Raw genomic sequence first — 19,535 nt, 5'->3', positions numbered from 1 at the left:
ATGTGAAAGGGAGTCAGGCATCTGAGTCTGGGTGCTTTGGACATCTGTGCACCCACTTGCCCGCACAGCGCCAATGCCATCCCACACGCAGCCCAAGCCCGCTCCCTGCCTAGTGTGGGTAGGAGCTGAGGTTAGACCCGGTGTGCCCAGATTCTCCCTTCCCAGTCCCAGACACTAACGGGGTTCGGCAGTAATTTTTCCATCAACTTCAGTGGGCTTTGATCAGCTTTTCAGAGAGAAGGTAACCCCAAAATTCCTTGCATAAGAAGAAGTCCGTCCTGGGAACACAGCTTTCTGGGAGTCCTCCTGGAGCACACTGACATTCTGTGTAGAGAGATGCACAACTTGAAACCTGATGAATATGGTGACCACCTCATGCCTCTCCTACCCTTAAAGGGAGGTTCTGCAGTGCATCTCAGCGGTGCTTTGTGTGAACGGGGTGGGGGGACAGCTTAGGTTGCCCTGACTCACCAACGGGAGTCGGCGCTTTGTTGGAGCCAGGTGCTGAGGTTAGAAGTGGGCATCCGTGGAGGAGTTGTGAAAGGAGATGTTTGTATGTACTCACTGCCTCTTGGAGACAGACGGTCACCAGGAGCAGGCGCCAGCCCCGGTGCCCTTGCTCATCTTGCCGTCCCTCCTTTTCCTCGTGGCCAAGCAAGGGCATGCTGCCCCTGCCCTGCTCTGCAGCAGTCATGTCGGGGTACAGCCTGCACCAAGGGTGAGAGGATCCACATCGGCAAAGCGTCCACACAGTACCACTGCCCCGTGCACCACTGGCAGGATCAAGCCCTTTGTGCATGACTGTATCTGTGCCACCGCTACCTATCTCCAATTCCTTGTTCGTTTTCTTTTCCCTTTCTTTCTTTTTTTAAAAGATAACTTCGTTAGAAACACAGAAACAAAGCCTGTTCCTTGGCTGGTGTGGGACAGCCCGGCTGCATGGCAAATGAAAGAACGATGGCTGATTTACCAGGGAAGGCACTGGCTTGTATATTCTTGTTTGGTTTTGTTTTCCTTCATCCTGACCCTTTCCCTCACTTCTTAAAAAATGTCTGTTATGGTTCTTTAGGCTCGTTCTAGTCACATCTCCTACGACTGATACAATCGGAGAAAGCAACAAAGCTTTCCCCAGTTTATTCAGCAACTGATATTTGGGCTACAGATTCAATTGGGACTTTAAATTATTTTGCACTTAAGAAAATGAGGGGCCAAACTTCACTCAACTATTCTATTTCACTATGATGCTGCTAGAAACATTGCTTAATAAAGACATACTAAGTTAGACATAAATAATGTTCTGTATTTCATAGATTTTTCTCCACCAGCATATATTGGCTAGATTGCTTAGTTGTCTTTTTCTGGAGTTTCATTGTCATTATTCAGCCAAGAGAAGTGCAACTCTAGAATCAAGATGTTTTCTAGCAGATCTGTTAAGAGAAAAGATAATAAACACTATGGTCACAAACATTTGCTAGGTTGTCCTTTTAAATGCATGTGCAGGCTGCATTTCTCCTTTATTTCTAAGCCATGGTTTATAAATAATTAGATTTATACCAATCTTATTAGACTTGTATAATTTATGCAAGATTATATGCTTTAAAATATAAATCAGTACACACCTATCATCAGCTTTGGTGGCATCATAGACCTGAAACCGGACAATACTTTTCTATTTGCTCTCCTTAGGCTTTTGCATGCATATGACAACAGGCAGGCCTGAGCAAACACTGCCTTTGGACTTTTAACATTTTAGCTACTCCAAGTTGTAGAGTATATAAAGCTGTAAGTCTCTTCACTTTATAATGTGGTTCTTATAACAATGTTATCTGGCAACCAACAGCATCCACCATGAAATACTTGATAGATTTATGTTGTAATGTGTTGCAGCATGTAAATAATGTAACTTCTCTGCAATAAAGCACATTTATATGAAATCTGTCTGCAGGCTTTTGTGTTGTGATTTTCTGAAGTCATTACTGATCCAAACTAAAGAGGTTTCTCGTCAAACTTGTGAAATAACTAACAATGAGTTTTACAGCTTATATGATCTGGTCACGTCATTAGCATTTTCTGGATTTTCCTCATATTTTCTTGACATCAGCCCTTAGACCAGTGTGTTCAGGATTTCAGGTGAAGGAGATAGCATGATTGGCAGCTCTCTTTTCTCAGTGGCTGCAATTTTGAGAGCAAAATTATAGGGTCCATCCTATGTTCTCCTGAATTTAATGGCAAATAGAATGTTAGAAAATATTAGGAAGTAAATAGATAGCATTTTATGATGTCATTGTAAAATCCTGTAGCTCTTCTGTGTGCATGCCTGGATTCCTCATCTAAAATATATGTCTAACAGGTATAGAAAAGATACAAAGAATGGTAGCGAAGATGATCAGAGCCAGAGAATGGCTGCTGTGTGAGGGGGGACTAAATCAACTGCAACTTGCAACTTCTTTAGCTTGGGAGAGAGATGGCCAAGAGGGATGAGACCTATATGAAATTACAAATGGTGCGAAGGTAGTTAGGAAACTGGTATTTGCTGGGTTTTGTCATGCAGAAACTACAGAACACCCAGGGCAGCAGTTTAAAACAAATGATGTTTTCTTCTACCTGTGTCAAAAATAACTTGTGGAGCTCATTTTCACAGATTGCTGTGGATATCGTGAGTTCAAAAAGCATTGGAGAGGTCGTGGAAGAGAAGTCCATCAAGATCCCTGAAAATGGTGGATATGAAACTCTTAAATCCCTAATCTGTAGATGGCTGACAAGTAGTTGAATTGTCTATGCATAATCACCCAGTTTTCTTTCCATAATCATCCACTGCTGGGTATGGTGCTAGATGAGCATTTCATCCAGCGCAACCTTTGTACGTTCTTATGTCTGCATAAATACAGATAGTTAGGCTCAATTAGTTTATATTCTATTGTCATCCCTGATTTTTTAATAATTTTTTATTGATGTTAGAGTTCTGGTAGGTTCTTGCACAGGGATATAAATCTATATATATATTTGTACCTTTCCCAGTGCCTCTTGGGTTGAAAAGCAGGCATTTGGGTAACCCCTCTCTCAGGCGCAGGGTGTCAAACTAATAGAATTAGATTCAGAGAAACGTAGAATTGCCTAGGTTGGAAGGGACTTTTCAGATCATCGAGTCCAACCATCAACCTGACTCTGACAAAAGCCATCACTAAACCGTATCTCTAAGCACCATGTCTACCTGTTTTTTAAATACCTCCAGGGATTGTGCCTCAACCACTTCCCTGGGCAGCCCGTTCCAATGCTTAATAACCCTTTCAGTGTAAAGGTTTTTCCTGATATCCAATCTAAACCTCCCCTGGTGCAACTTGATGCTGGAGCTCCACTTCTGACATATTCACAGCTTTGAAGAAGTAAGGGTATGATTTCCAAAGTTTTGTGGCTTTGGAAATCATCCACATCTGTATTTTCTATGACCCTCTTCCTTCTATTATAAAATGTATTTAATCTGAGAGGAAACGGTGGGTGGACCTGCCCTGCCATGAGACGGTGGGGGCACCAGCAGCCTGCTGACACCCATGGGGAGGGTATGGAGAAGACAGACATGGGCTTTTCACAGTAAGGCATGGTGGGAGGAAGGGAGACAACGGGCATAAATTCAAGCAAGAAAGGCTCAGGCTGACTACGTGGAAAAGTTGAAGCAGTGGAGAAGGTTTTCCAGAGTTTGTGCATCATTGAAGCTTTTAACGAACCGACTGGATAAAGCCCTGATCTTGTAGTTGACCCTACTTTGAGCAGCAGGTTGGACTAGAGATCCCTAGAGGTTGTACCTGAGTGATCCTATCGTCCTACGAACAGTGTTCACTATTTGAACATGTTCTTCACATCGTCCTTTTGAAAGCCCTGCGGGTGGATAGCCCAGGCAGCTTTGACTCCTGCCTAACAGTACAGGACAGGTAGTCACCAGCTGCTGTCACAGAAAGGCATTTTGCTTCTCTTCTGATGCCCACAGCCCCGAGCGGTCACTGTGGCAAAGTGAAGGGGGAAATGATTTTGTTTGGAGCTGGTTGGGAAGAACAGTTTTAGCTGCCTGTGAGTCCTTGAGCTGGTGCACAGTTGAAAGAATGTCTTGCACAAAAAAACCCCAACCCCTATAAAAGGGATAATGTTTTTCTCTAACACTGTGAGGATTTTTTTAAAATCAGTACCAGATTCTGAAGAAACCATTAAAACAATTCTAAATTTTGGGGGCGGGGGGGTGGTCTATGAATGCAGTTCTTAAATATGGCAGTTGATTTGGTTCTGGGTTACTGGGCTGCATGCCTGCCTGCGGAGAAGTTATTTCAAGCTGAACAGTTTTTTTTTCTTAATAAAATAATATTTCTGACAGGTTGGAGCAAACTTTTTCCCATTCTAAAATAGCTTTTTCATCACTCAGAAATCAGCTTCAGCAATGCTAGAAATGTAGTAAAATATACTGATTGCTCCACTTGGTTTGGTGGGCTGCCATTATGTTTATTCAATCTTCTAGTTCTTTAATACTTGGAAAATTGAACATTATCTCTCCATTTATGCAGGTGATTTATTTCTTTTCCTTTATTTATGAATTAGCTCTTTTAGTCACTGGAAATGTACAAACAAATCGAACGCTGGCCATTTTACCATCAAATTACTAGATTTTAGATTTCTGGATATATGAGTTGAGTCCAACTATTCATTGTGTCAAAGCATGGAAAAACGTTACATTGTACTCAAAATAGACATGTTTTTGAAATGTGCATTTATGATCTTCTGTATAATATACATATCTTATATACAAGGGCACAGAATCATTATTACATCTTTCTAGCTGCAGAAGGCAAGCTTTCACAGGAGATGGGTAGCAGCCTTTAGACGCAATTAGAAGACAAGATTGCTAAGCCTGCTCAATGGAAGTCTCCTGATGGAATTCAAACCACTGGGTGTCTTTCAAGTCTACCAGCATAAAATGTGTGCTAAGCTAGGGCTTACCTGCGTGTTTGCTTCTTGGCTGTTGGGAAGATGTTCTGAGGCAGAGCTAAGGCAGATGCCTCTCCAGTCCCACTGCGGCATGGGCTGTCAGGCCCACCTGTGTGACCTCTTGCTTTCCTGCTTGCTGTTGGCCTGCTGTGCCTTTACTTCATGATGGGGGATCACGGAGTAAACTTAAAAACCTGTATTTGTTTGATCTGCTTGGCAAACACCCATAGTGGTGGGATTCTGTTGTACCTTTTCCCCTGCTGCTGAGCAAAAGTTGACAAGAGCAGTGGCGACGAGATGGGTTTGGATGTTGCAGCATTGCCGGAGCGGGGCAGAGTAAGTCTTTTGAAGGCTGCCTGGATCTGTTTGGAGTTGAACGCTATTATACTTGCTTGATAGATGGCAGGGCCTTTAGGCTGGCTGCAGTATTACAGATGAGAAACAGGTTGATTTGACATACTTCAGTGCTAAAAATAGTATCATATATTGATGTCTTTGTTCCACGAAGATTTTTTTGAAGCTGAAGGGTGGTAAGAACCATGTGGTTCCAAGCAGTCATCTTGGAGACTTCACCAAGGGAAAATCACAGCAGCACTGGAGAAGACGCCTGTCCAACTCTGTTCCCCCATCACATCTTATGAGGTACTTGGCAAATGCACAAGACTCGTGTAAGCTAGCAAAATTGGCTAGTGCTTCTCTGTAGGCAGTATATTTTAAAAGTTATGTTTCTACTCATTTTAATGCTTTTATAATATATCAATTCACCTTTATTGACAGCAGTTTTATTATCTATGATTTTTTTTCCCTATAGTTTTCAGGAACTTGCTACAAAACTTTGATTTGCATCTCAGCTGCTCCATTGTGAGGCCAGCGTTATCCTCACGTATTTCTCTGTTTGAAGTCAGAAGACAATAGGTTCACAATCTGTGGAATTTTCCTTCAGAAATAGTTGAGTATTTTAAAATACAACTTTTACAATTTTTATTCTTATTGCTTTAATGATATACTCTGTTTTAATGACCAACAAAATTGCAATATGTAAAAACTGCTAGCAAAATACTACATTTGTTACTTTCTAAGTGGTATTTAAATGGATTTTTGCTTCCAGGATCTGTGATTAATTGTAGATTGCAATTGTACACTGCATGGCCTTTCCATTCAATTGTTTGTTGTCTACATTACAACTGGAATTGCAAAAAATAATGTGTCAAAAATCACAGTGCCCAGGTAGGGTTTGGGGGTATTTTTTTAGGATTTGCCGTCTCATCAGTGTATGGCAAGCATTTTTACACACAAGCTAAACTACTTGCTAAACCACTTGCTTTGATGTTTTATTCATTACCTTGTAAATTTCTATATTATTCTTAATTCCTCGGGGACAATATTCAATATATATATAATTCAATATAACAGACTAGCAGATAATAATAGAAAATCAATGAGATAAAACTGCATATTCTTTTTCTTTCTTAAACATGATAGTGAAAATGTGAAAACCCTGGCATTTCTGGGGGAGAAAGCAAAACAAAACAATGAGGATTTTATTGGCGACTTTCCTAGTCAGAACTGACTATTTTTAAAATTAAGGAGCTTAGAGAAAACTTTACTAAATTTCTGGTTGATCAAATACTGCCCTGTACATTCTGTCTATTTAAATTACTTGCGATTTCAGCTGAAACAAGGATGTAGTTCTTGCCCCAAACTCAGTTTTCACTAGGGGTGCATTTGACTCAGTGAGGATGGATTTTCACAGAAAGTGCAGAAACCACATCTACATATATTAAAAGTCCGTGCCTGCATATGATTGTGTTTATATTAAGGCACCATTTCATTCTCTTCCTGCTTTTACCTCGCAGTAAAATGCCTTTCTGTAAGTTATTGGGATATTGTTACTTCAAAAGGGTGTGCGTGTTTAGAGTATGAAACAGGTAGGTTATAAAAGGAAATACATTTACACAAATCAAGCAATGCAGCTTTTAGGGGCCATTTAGGCAGAGTTCCTATTTTCCTCTGCTTGCTTCTTGTCTCCTCACATGGGAAACCCATTTTCTAGTGTAACTTAATAAGACCCAAAAGAAGACTTAGAGGACAGGAGGTATCACGTTACTGAATGAGAGTCAAACTATTAGTTGGTTAATTCCTAGCATAGAAATTACTGATTTTGAAGTCACCAGAAAAGGCATTTAGTCTCAAAGTCCGCTTTGAATTCAATTATTCCTTTGAAAACTCCAGTCTGAAAGGCTCAATTATTGGTTTTGATGGTGTAACGAATCTTTACAAATGGCAAGAGCAAATCTGCAAAGTCAGCAAAAGAGTCCGTGCCCTCGTACAACTGCTTGGAGAAGCAGGCTGATGCTAAGCCAGGTGGGCTCTTGGCGTGGGAAACTTTTGAACAGCACATGGGACCACCCATTGACTATATCCAGAATTAAAGCATTTTGGACTACCAGGAATGAGCTATTAGAGCCACACAAGAGAGAGAACGTGTTTGACAGCATAGACACCTTTTCACCAAGACTGAGATGGAGAGACCACAAGCTCATTTTAAGTAGGCCACTGAATGAGCTGGCCCATGTTAAGTCGGGATCTGGTTCACATTCATACCAGGGAAACAGAAACCTGCTGTCAGCAATCCGCCTGATACAAAACCTGTAAGGAACAAAAAAGCATTCATCATCCTAAGAGCTGCCACTGGGCTGTTCACATCTCTGCTTTCCAGCTGGTGGTCCCACCAGGTGCTTACTGCCCTTTGCCACCCTGCAGGTAGTACAAAAGGTTCGCCTTTTCATTGGAAATGTCGCAGTGGCTTATGCTTGGTTTTGCTCTCCTTTCAGCCAGAGGCCAGAAGCATTGTGCTGCGAACTAAAGCTCTTTTCAGCTTTTTCTCCTGGCTGTTCAGTTCCCTTTGATCCCTGGGAGTTACTTTCCCGAGCTCAGGTCCTGGGCAGATGGCAGCACTATTATCTTCAACTTCTCCAAACATCACACTTTATTTTTCAATCACATGCAACCATGCAGGCTAGAGCTGTATTGGTAAAATACCCGTCCCCTGCCCCAAACCAGAGATAGCTAGGACAAAGCCACACACACTCATTCCATTTGCTGCCTAGCTGTAAAATTCCAGTGCAATATTTGGCAAATCGCGTAGGGGCAGATTTTTACATAGGTACTGGCCTGGCTCCCAGGCTCCCTGTGCCTTAATTTTCCATCACTGTGGGGATGACCTCGCTATTTCCAAAAGATGATAGGAAGAAGGATGTGGTCGAAATCTTAGAGTTTTCAGATACTCCTGATAGTACTAACAAACACTCGCATGTTACTGCTCTTTACCTTTTATATGACAATGGATTATATAGTATTGAATGGCAATAAAATGCATATTGATTCACAAAGTAGGTGATTATGGAAGCTTGGTTAATGTAAGCAGTTTTGTACTATGTGAAATTTCCTCATGACTCTTATAATTTGCATTTTTTCTTAACAAACCAGATGAAATCTAGACAAACTTGAAGTTGAAATGACCTGACCTTTTCCTACATTAAAGTTCTCATAGTCTCCTGAGCTGTTCAAACGCAGGAAATGAATACTTGCTGGGTTTTAGCACCGGCGTCAGGAGTTCTCCAGAATTTCCCTTGCCCACCTGCACAGCTTGCTGGTGCTAGCACGGCATTCCTGTGTACACGTGAAGAGCAAATTAAAAATCCTCCTTGCTTCTCCAAATACTATCCAAATGTCACAGAGATGGTCTTGGGTATTTGCATCTCTGGTACACCTGGTACAGTTTTATACATCTGTTTAATTTCAGCAGCCCTTCATCTCCTTTCAATTCCACGGAGACAGGTAAATGCAAAGAAATAATATCAAAGTCTATTCCTCTTTACATCCTTAACTAGAATAGCCGGGCTCTGTAAACAGAGCTGATTCTGCTGGGAAGAAAGGTAAGTTGTGGTACAACGTGGAGATCAAATCTGTTGTTAGCATCCCATTTATTTGTATTTAATGTCACTGTCACAATCTTCATGCAAAGTAAACCCAGATCTTGAAGAAAGCTCTAAGTGCATTTCCTGATCCTCCTTTCTAGCGTTCCCTGTTGATCTCCTCCAAGGACTGCATTTTCTCCCCTCTCTTCTCTTACAAAGAGCGACCAAACCGAGCTCATTTACTAACAGAGGCTGCACAGCTGTTTCCTAGACTTGATGCTTTATGTCTTGAGCCCATGGCTGCAGATTTCCTTTCCCACCCCTTTTGCATGCTTGGTGTCCGGCTCTTGCTCAGCCTGATTAGAGCTCTTCTCTTTTGGTGGAATTTTTCAGCTCTATCTGTTGCTTCCCAGTAGGACACTGAAAACAAGAGAGACTTAGAAGCACTAAGAATTTAGGTGTTTTCAAAAATCTTCTTTACCCTGTCTCTCCTGCATGTTTCCATGTCTTTGATTCTTAGCTTTTCCGTCTTTGTCTCAGACGTGGAAACTTTGTGTTATAGTTTTCCTCTGCCTATTCCTCTAGGCTTGTGCCTTTGCTAAACCCTGCTGATTTTCCTATTCTTGCAGCTTGAAAATCATTTCCGTTAGCAAAGACCACATGCTCCATCCTCTCACCCCAAACGTTCATCATCCCTCACCTTGTCTTCTGCTCTGAATTCTCTTCTCCCTGCTGCCACACGCATTTCACCCCAGACACCCCACGCTTGACTGAGCCACCCCCCCCCGCCTCACCCCCCCCAGCCTTTCTGCGTTCTCTGAGCAGCACAAGGCAGGAGTGGCAGTATCACTGCATCAATTTCGGTTGTCCTAGGCACTCTACAAAATAAGCACATACATAAATAAGTGCTGATTTTTTTTTTCAGTCCTTACAGCCTAGGATTATAGGAAGACAAAGACAAAAGCAAAAGGGGAAGAGGGGTGACTATCACGTGAGTATGACAAACTGACAAGAAAAAATGTATTCACCGCTTTTCCAGCTATATTTGCCTTTTAAAATTTGTCTAAATTTGTTTAAGATTTAAGAGTATTTTCAGGCAAAAATAAGAGATAAAAGAGATCAAAATAATTTTAAAACATGAAAATAGTTCTGTTGACTAAACGAAAGTCTGTGTGTATCTGTACTGTTTCATGAACATACTCTACAGTAATGTAGGAATGCTTGTTTACATAAATTGCAAATCCGTAAGAGAATGTTATAGCTCCATTTTCTAGCTGCTTTGCCAACAGCGGTCTCACCGTGTGCACAGACTGCTGCTTCTTTCTGGTCCATCTCCCCAAACCTTGATTTTCCTTTTTTAGGACCATACTGGATTAGGATTTGCTTTGTTTAGAAAAAGCTGTTTCCGTGGCAGCTGGCCGTAGCAGGGGCTGTAGTGCTAATAAATGAATCGCGCTAAAGGACACAGTTTTGCTGCCGTTCTGTTCTATCTCCTGGATACATCTTTCAAGTGTCTTGGATTTTAAATTAAATGTTCCCTTATTATTATTACTAGTACTAGGAGGAGGAGTCCTTTCACCATGCTGCTGCTGTCCCTCTGCTGTGTGACGCTCCGATGATACTGTTCATAATCTCTGTTTTTTCCAGCTCCACCTAATGACAAAGACTTTGCTGTCTTGCTGATCCCAACCACATCAGCTCTCTGGCTGAGGTGCTACCTGTCCCCCACTGCTTTCCAGTGTATTTAATGCCTCACTCGCTGGAGTCTGTAGACACTTTATATACACATCGTGTAAGTATGTTTTGTTTTGCAAGTTGTCCATTTAACTGGATTTTTTTCTCTTGTATGCAGTTCCTTGCTTCTACATGGGACTGCTGAGGACAGTCTCCTCACAGGGGATTTCCCTGCTCCCGTAGTCTCTGTGGCAGACTCTGCCTCCCAAGGGTGTGTTGCAGTGGTTCAGCGTTGCCAGGGAGGGATTCTGCCCATTTTGGTGGCAATGTGTACTGGCAACTCTTGGTCTTTCTGTTGCCTTCTGGTACCCAGCAGCAGATGCTTTTGGGTGGGACTGTCTTGAATCATAGAACCATGGAATGGTTCAGATTGGAAAGGACCTTGAAGATCATCTAGTTCCAACCCCCTGCCATGGGCAGAGACACCTCCCACTAGACCAGGCTGCTCAAAGCCCCATCCAGCCTGGCCTTGAACACTTCCAGGGACGGGGCATCCACAACCTTCCTGGGCAACCTGTTCCAGGGCCTCACCACCCTTATAGTGAAGAATTTCTTCCTAATATCCAATCTAAATCTACCCTCCTTCAGTTTGAAACCATTACCCCTTGTTCTATCGTTACACTCTCTGATAACGAGTCCCTTCCTGTCTTTTCTGTAGGCCCCCTGTAGGTACTGGAAGGCTGCAGAAACCTACATAAGTGAAGAAGTGAGTCTTCTTTGGACCCTTGTGTGGTTAATGGAGATTTATTCAGTATACTCACCGGAATCGATGGTGTAATTCCTTTCACACTACAGACAATGCCTACAGGAGGTCATTTAAATGGCACCATAAAGTTGCCACATTTCCATTTTCCAAGGGAGATTAGGATGACTAGCTCAGATTTAGAAGTATCCAAGATGTCTCATACTAAGTGAGATGTAGGATCCCACATAGGATGTGATTCATCCTGTATTGTACATATTGGCACTGACAATGCCTTAGTCTTCTTTCCAGCCTCCCAACTTTTCATCTGGCAAGGATCATTCAAATAGCTCATATCTTACAGCATGGGTGACTGTCTGAGTAAGGCAGAGCAGACACAGGCCACACAAAATTCTTCACTTTTAAACAGAATACATAACACTCATTAGTATTCAGTGTAGAGTGGTAATGTATACGGAAATAATGTACTCCTTCTCACTAAATGGGAGCTGATCTGTTTTGATCTCTCCCGGGAGATTTCATTAAATCATTAAAATTCAGAAATCATTAAATTCATTGAAGTGTTTCCGTTTGGTTATTGATCACGCTGTTTATTCCACACTTGGTGTGGTTGCATGTTGCATGTATACTCTCCTTGGGTCCCTTGCACCCAGCAAATGAATAACAGCGTATCACTGGGGGATCAACAACCCCCCATCAAGCCCAAACAATAATTACTTTGTGCTTTCTGCAGCAGGGAAGTTCTGTGCGTTCTGCAGTAAGAGATGTCTGAAGGAATAAAATGTAATTATGGTTCCACCTAGAGTTTGGTCAAGCTCCATCTGTTTTGCCCAGATGAACGTTACAGCTATGAACTGTGGCAGGAGCTGATATGTAGGAGCCTGCCCGAGTTGTCGAGCTGTTGTCTGCTCTTTTTGTGAGTGTGGTTCTGTGGTTTAGTGGCAGTCTGATACGAAGCCCAGTGAAGACACAGGGAGTTTTTCCACTGACTTAAGTAGGTTTAAATCAGGCCCCAAAATAAAAATTCTCTCTTTAGAAGGCAGGATGTAACAGAATGGCGAGGAGCTGTGAGTGGCTTAATCATTACATTTACTCAGCTTTATGACTAATGCCTGTGTCAGTTAACAAGTTTTATTAACAATATAGTGACCTTGAAAACTCTGTGCATCTGACTAACTCATTCTGCTTTATGAGTAAGTGCTGTATATATTGAGCAAGGATATAATTGAAATGATGTCATATAAAGTGACTTGAAGCTTAAAATGACTTAAATAATATATGGATTGCAATATCACTTGAAACTGATATAGTTTTTAAACATTGAAAGAATACTTTAAATTACTGAAATTAAAGGTGGCAGTATAGTATCAGTATCAGGTAAAATATATGTGTATAGTGAGGAGAATATTAAGGCTATTAATCATAGGTATGAAGTGCTAAGTAGTACAGAATTATTCCAGCACTGGAAACTATTAGATATGGATATGATGAATTTGGGGTCTATAATTTGCCAAGTCTGAAAATCTGTATGACAGTGAAAACGGATATCCATGAAATGTATGGATCATAATGCTAATGTTGTGGCAGGTCATGCTTAATATGAAGTGAGGCTTAAAAGATGCTCCACACACAAGCAAGTGTATGGAGAGCTGGACAATTAGTGTATAGTCACAGGGAGCGGCGGTGATTCGCCATATCAATGGTGAAGGTGCAAATGGTACCTCTCACTCCAATCCACTCAGAAATACAACCACCCCTTCTTTCTGCTCCCAAAATGTCACTTATCACTGAGCTAAATCAGCACATCTACTTAGCCATGTAAGTTCTTTCTCTTCCTCAAAAACTGTTATATGCCATAGCACAGGTGTGATATATGCAGCGTGATCACACCTCCCCAGATACATAACTGGCCTGCCTGCTGTTGAAGCCAATCTTTTACACAACTCAGCTAAATATCATACCCTTTCTTTGAGAAATGAATATCCATACATTTCTCTGCTCATGCATGGTGTGTTTTGCCCTGCCTTATAACTCGGCAGTCCATAGCAACCATCAGTGTAGTAAACTGTATGCATCAATAATGCACCTTGGTCGAGCACCATGACTCCATATCCCCCTTGATGGCCTCATTAACTCAAGAAACAGATACTAGGACCCAAGTGCAGCTGAGACTTGACCTTCTTCCAAATGCTTTGTTAGCTAAACCCTTTATTTAACCCTGCTTAAATGTGCAAGGACAGCACTCCTGTGTTCCTTCATCCAGGAGCACAGGAATGGCACAGCATTTCCAGATGGCAACACAACTCCACAGCCTTGGGGTGTGCTCTGTCGCCACAGTGCTCAGCTGCAACTGCCTGGGCTCCTCTCATCTCTTTTGGAGATCTAGCACAGGGCCATTGGGATCGCGTCCTGATGAAAGGGCTGAGCCCAGGTGCCGGCAGGTGAAATAGTCCCTTTGAGCACCAGAGCCTTCTGTTAAGCCTGCTGCACAGATCATGGTGGTTCACCAAGATGACCACCCTTCACACCACATTGCAACCAAATCCCATACTGGAACCATGATTCTCCTGTGCTGCAGGGGTTGGGGGAAAAAAAGCAGGAAGAGAGAGAACTCTACCATGAAAGGTATGTGGGAGGGCTGAGGGAGGGAACTGAGGAAACCTGGGAAGTATCAGCAACTATCTTTGCAAAGACTACCCAAAATAGTATTGATCTGAGTAAGAGCCAACATCTCTATCTGTGAGTCTCCTTGGTCCTCTTCACAAACAGAGAGTGAATCAATATAGTTTATGGAGTCTGGGACACAATTAGTCTTCTGCTCAACCCGTATCTAAGAGATCAAATAAAACACACCCCAAAATATCTTGTCAAGTGTTGGAACAGGCTGCCCAGGGAAGAGGTTGAGTCACCATCCCTAGAGGTACTTGAAAGATGTGTAGGTGTGGTGCTTGGGGACATTGTTTAGAGGTAACTTGTCAGTGTTAGGGTAACAGCTGGACTTGATGATCTTAAGGGTAGTTTCCAGCCTAAATGATTCTGTTATTCTATACTAATTTCTCTCTCTTGGACATGAAGGAAGTTAAGGTTCAAGTTCAAACATAATGCTGACCTTGTACATGTCTAAAGTATAACTGGGGTTAGAGCCACTGCTGGTGTCTTTACTGAGAAAGCCACATTTCCTTCACAGAATACTGTTAAGCAGGATTATTATTTAATTATGAGTAACAAAACTTGTGTATGTCATATTTGTCAATAATTGTAATTGTTAAGCTCTCATTTAACTTCTGTGGGTATACTGTAATTTTTTCCCCCATTTTTCCCCCCCATTCCATACTTATAATTATTCATTTTAATCTTATTATCATGAATAAGCTTGAAACACTTAATAGAAATTTGGGGGAGTCTCGAGTTTGCAACAATTCAATTAGTTTGCTGTCAGGAGGCGAGTGAAGTCTTTATTTTTTACTCTGCCCCTGTGCCTACAGTTCCTGCACCGCCTGTCTGCCTGCCGGCCGCCCTGGCAGCTTCACCACGACGTGCTCTCTTGCCCCATGAAGGCTGCTTTGACTTCGGCCAGAATCCCGCTGGGACCACCGATGGTGCGTGGCTGGCAGCGTACCACGGCTCTCTGCTACAAGTCTTCAAGCTCTCTCTTGCCCCATGCTTTCAGCCGACCAAAGTAATTTATAGAGAAAAATAGCTTGTGTGGTTATGTATATGTATCTACATGTATGTATATGGATGTATGGGTGTATGTGTGTGAGGGGGAGGGGTGTGTGTGTGTGTATATATATATAATGCATTTAAATACACATGGGCACACATACACAACTATGTCCAGCGATTCCTGATTATCCCCTAGGTGCTGCCTTAAGACCCTGACATATAAAAGCAGTTATTTAAAAAATACAAGAAAATCTCTAAAAGCAGGAGACTAATGCTGTGTGTTAACTTTATTGTTATGCAGATGCGTCACCATTGCAGCTGCAAATCCATTAGGCTATACGTTTCCTCTAGTAATGTTTATGCAATGCTCCAGATTTTAATTGATCAAGTAAGGTGACAGTTGGTCCATGTACATTGAATAGATGCTACTTCAGAGAAATATGACTCAGAATAAAGTGCCGTTGGGGAGGTTTTCTGTGTTATATCTACTAAAGTGAGTCACTGTGGAGTGAACTGCTGCTTTCTGCAGGCGGACCTTTAGACAAGAGGCTGTGAAACATCAAGAAGCTCTGAAACATCAGCCCTGTTCTAGAAATTCTTTTATGTAAACAGAAGCCAATCTACTTCAGCCTACTCTGACATGAGATGCTAATCCAAGTCTTCCGTCTCAGTTTATTGGGGTTTACTATCTGGCAGGTTTTTTTCCCAGAGCAGGGGAATGCTTTGGTAGTGTTAACATTCCCATTCAGAGGTTTCCAATGCACAAAATGCTTTTACCTTCTGTACCTGAGTGTTACAGATGACTATGCTATTGCAGCTCTAGTCTTGATTGATGCTGGCAATATACTACGTTCTTAAGACCTTACTGAACACGGTTAAGGTTCATCAAATGCGGCAGCAGCCAGAAGAGAACAAAAATGTTTAAGTTACAAGAAAATCTGTAGCAACTTACGACATCAGCCTCAATTTTAAATCTAAAAGAAATATGAGTGCTTTTGAAAGTAAGGAAATGCATAGATAAAATAGCTTGGAAACCCCAGCTCTGCCCCTTTAGCAACAGCAATCCAACTTCCTCCCTCCTGGCAGAGCTTCTCCGAGACATATGTTCTTTGAGCAGACACACAGTGTCTTGCCATTAGGGGAGGACTAGGGAGAGCTGGAAAAATAAAAACCCTGTTCTGTGGAGAGTGTCATTGCTTTCTTATGCGGTTCTTTTCAAGTTTAATTAAAAAATCTAAGAAGGGTGACTGTAGCTTGGAAATGGTGGCAATGTTGGTGCATCATGGAGAGTTATCTTCTCTTTATTTGACCAGGTGTACGTTATGAATTAAAAAAGCTTTTACTGAGGAAAGGTACATCAGTACATTGCCATGAGAAGTTTCAATGGGCTGGCGCTTCCTGACAGCAATATAAAAGGCTTCATGAAAAAAATATCTTAACCAGCTCCAGTGAGGGTATCTGTGCTATTGTCCTGGCACAATAAGCGTCCTCCGTAGCTTAGCTTTTGCCCTTTGATATGGTGCTTTCAGAAAGGCTTAAAAAAGCTTCCTGTAGCTATTGCTACTATCTCCCACTAAGCCAGACCACTGAAGAGCATTACCTCTCTTCCTCAAAGTTAATGCTGAGGAAGTCAACAATAAGATGAAAAAGTGATCTTAAGCTGCAACTAAGAACCATTGTTTGCTAGGAAGGGAGTTGGAGGAGCCGCTTCACTCATGGTTTGCACTCTTCCCTCTCCCCCTCCTCCTACACCTTTAAATAATAATGCATGAAAACATTTGAAATAAATAGTTCTTTGGTAGAAATGTGTATCTTCAGTTTTCTTACTTAAATACAGGGACTTTATTAGGTGGAAAAAATCAGCTTTCGTTCATACAAATTTATATGAATTAAATAGCTGCAAAGAGGATCACAAAAACACAAATCCTAAAGGCTCAAACATCAGAAGGCAATTAAAACTTGGGGCTTTGCACATACTGAGAGAAAGAACGGCTATACAAAAATAACTTTGAGGAGGATACTTTCATGGTAGAGGAGCAGCTAACTCCTACATGCAGCAACACATACATGCAGCCTACTTTTTGTCAGGAATGAATTCAAGGGTCCCCAGGGGTCCTGTGTGAATACTGTCACTCTGCATTCACAGCTTCAGGCGCAAGAAGATCTGCTGCAATGTGCACTTTATCCTTTAGAGGAGCCTGGGAAATCCACCATGGGCTTTGTTGCACTCTTCATTTCAGAAACCTTCTTACAAATCCATACCCGCCCCGCTGCAGGTTTCATAGAGAGCCCTTCCCTGGGCAGGTGAGTTAATTCTCCTCATCTCCTCCTCCCTTTCCAGCAGCACTGGTCTCTGGGGAGTAAGGATCCAGGCAATCATCCCAATTTCTCCTTCATGCAGAGGTGGATATACCTGGGTGAGTATCTAGGCCACCAAACGATATGAAACTGCACTGTGCCAGCCCCTTCCCACACAGCTCGGGCATCGCTGGCGTTGGCTGCTGACTTTCCAGGGTCTCTAAAATACTCTTTTTACAACACTGTTCTCAGAAAAAACACAATAAGCACTTCAAACTCGATGTCTGATTTAAGTATTCTTTGAACTCTAAATCAGGTGCAAAACGACATCATCTCCCACACCAGTGGCCATATCAATTAGTAAAAGATGATATTTCAAGCAGAATTCTCTGTGGGAGGCTCCATTTTCCCATTAGAAACTTCCTTCTCTTTCTTGATTATTTCTCTGTCGTCACTGGTGTTTGTAATTCTTCTCATTTGCTGACAACATCATTAATATTATGTACCAGGTATTTAATGAAGTGACTAAAAAGGGGTAAACTAGTTCACAGTAGGAAGCCAGAAGTGTACCAGGCTGTGGATTAGCCTGTAAAAAGGAGGTCCAAGGATGAGACCAGAAGCTCACATCTATATATGTGGATGTATATTTCATACAACTGCCTCTTACTAATTTATTTATTCTTTCTCTGAGCCTCAAGAAATGTTACACCACTGGGAGGCTGTGAATGCATCGTGTGGGCATAGACTAGGAAAAAAAAAATTGGGCCCAGCATGTTTCCATCTGAAGATGTGGAAAAACTTTGATCATTCATTAGGCAAGAAAGAGCAATATTAAAATCCTTTTCCTTGTACTAAAATTAAATCAAAAGTGCAGAAGAGAGTTCTGCTTCCTGCCACCAGCGTGATCCTCCGGAGGGCTGCAGCTTAGACTAACATTATGGCAACTGTATTTACCTAATTCTGATAGGAGAGTGGGGATCCCTCGGGGCTTGAGAAGTTAGTCTCCTCTACATCATGTTTTCATTTTTTCTCAGTAAATTTTTTACATTCAGGTTTGGATCCAAAAGCTTTTTCTGTGTTTGTATATATTTCAGGTAGTTTTGTTAAATGAATCTTCCTGGGCTACCATGGTACTTACAGCGTTACAAGGAAGCGCTTGATGCTGTGAGAAATTTGGGGTAAAAGCAGATCCTTCTTATCCTTGGGCTTTCCATTTCCGTGTTACTGCATCCTTCCTCCCCTGCAACAACAGGGAGAAGTGAAATCCTATGAATACTGTGTTTGGGTCATTTGCTGAAGACAGACAACCTGGAAATGTGAAGTTTCTCTACTGCAGCAACTTCTGTAAGCCAAAACATGACTGGCAAAAGATGTGAGAGACCATATTTCTGAAGAAAGGCAAATATAAATCTTAATAACTATAAAAAGGGTTTACAGACAGGAATAAAAATATAATGCATCTCTGATTTGCAATTTTCTCTTTAAGGCCTCCTAAATAAACTATCTGTATAGACAAAGTATATTGCATACATGAGGTCAGTGAAAACATACAAAACAGGTTGGTGAAGTTTGTTCTATTTTGTGATTCCCTGAGAGTTAACATGGATATTATCTTCAGAAAATAGGACATAAGACATGTATCAGTCAAAACTGTAACAGTGGTTGGAATAATGTTGTTAAACATGTGAGTGAATCTTAAAATAGAAGTACGTCATACTAGCTTCCATAGATCTCTGGCTCCCATATACCTCTTGACTGGCTCAGTAAAGAAGCAAGTGGAGGATCCTAAAGTGAGGATGCAAATATTGCTTTAATAGGTCATTATAGAATAAGCAGCCTGTTGGGAGGTAGCCCACGCACTCAGAATAACTGTATCACTGATGTTCACTCTCCCATTGTTAAATCCTGTTTTGTAGTGGTGACTGGATTTTAAATCCTTTTTCTGGTCACAGACAGATTGCTGACTTGTGATCTGCAACAGCGAGCCCTCAGCGTAATCCCTTATGCCATTTCTTCTTAATCTAATTCTCCCTGCTCCTTTCCCCGCTGCCAATGCATGCAGAGTGGAGGGGAGGGCGTGGGGGTTTGTTCAACACAACAACATCAAGGTTGGGGCCCTCCTGGTCCTGGGGGGTTGTGGAGCTCCAAGGACCGCTCAGAGCACATAGGAGAGGAGCTACCACAGGCCACTGACCACCCACCTCAGGCATCTGAACTACATACCTATTTTTCAACTGGCTGTACCA

The 19,535-nt window shown here is 41.9% G+C and overlaps 1 long non-coding RNA gene across 1 annotated transcript; it reads left to right on the top strand.

The window, feature by feature from the left end:
* The first annotated feature begins 9,707 nt into the window (after positions 1-9,707).
* LOC141738228 (uncharacterized) lies at positions 9,708-16,793 on the top strand. Its single transcript, XR_012585339.1, has 3 exons — positions 9,708-9,879; positions 10,536-10,680; positions 14,811-16,793. It is a non-coding gene; the product is annotated as an uncharacterized LOC141738228 (long non-coding RNA).
* The last annotated feature ends 2,742 nt before the right edge of the window (positions 16,794-19,535 follow it).

Source organism: Larus michahellis, chromosome 2 (assembly GCF_964199755.1).
Source record: "Larus michahellis chromosome 2, bLarMic1.1, whole genome shotgun sequence".
Lineage (NCBI taxonomy): Eukaryota > Metazoa > Chordata > Aves > Charadriiformes > Laridae > Larus > Larus michahellis.
This window is presented reverse-complemented; position numbering and strand designations above follow the sequence as displayed.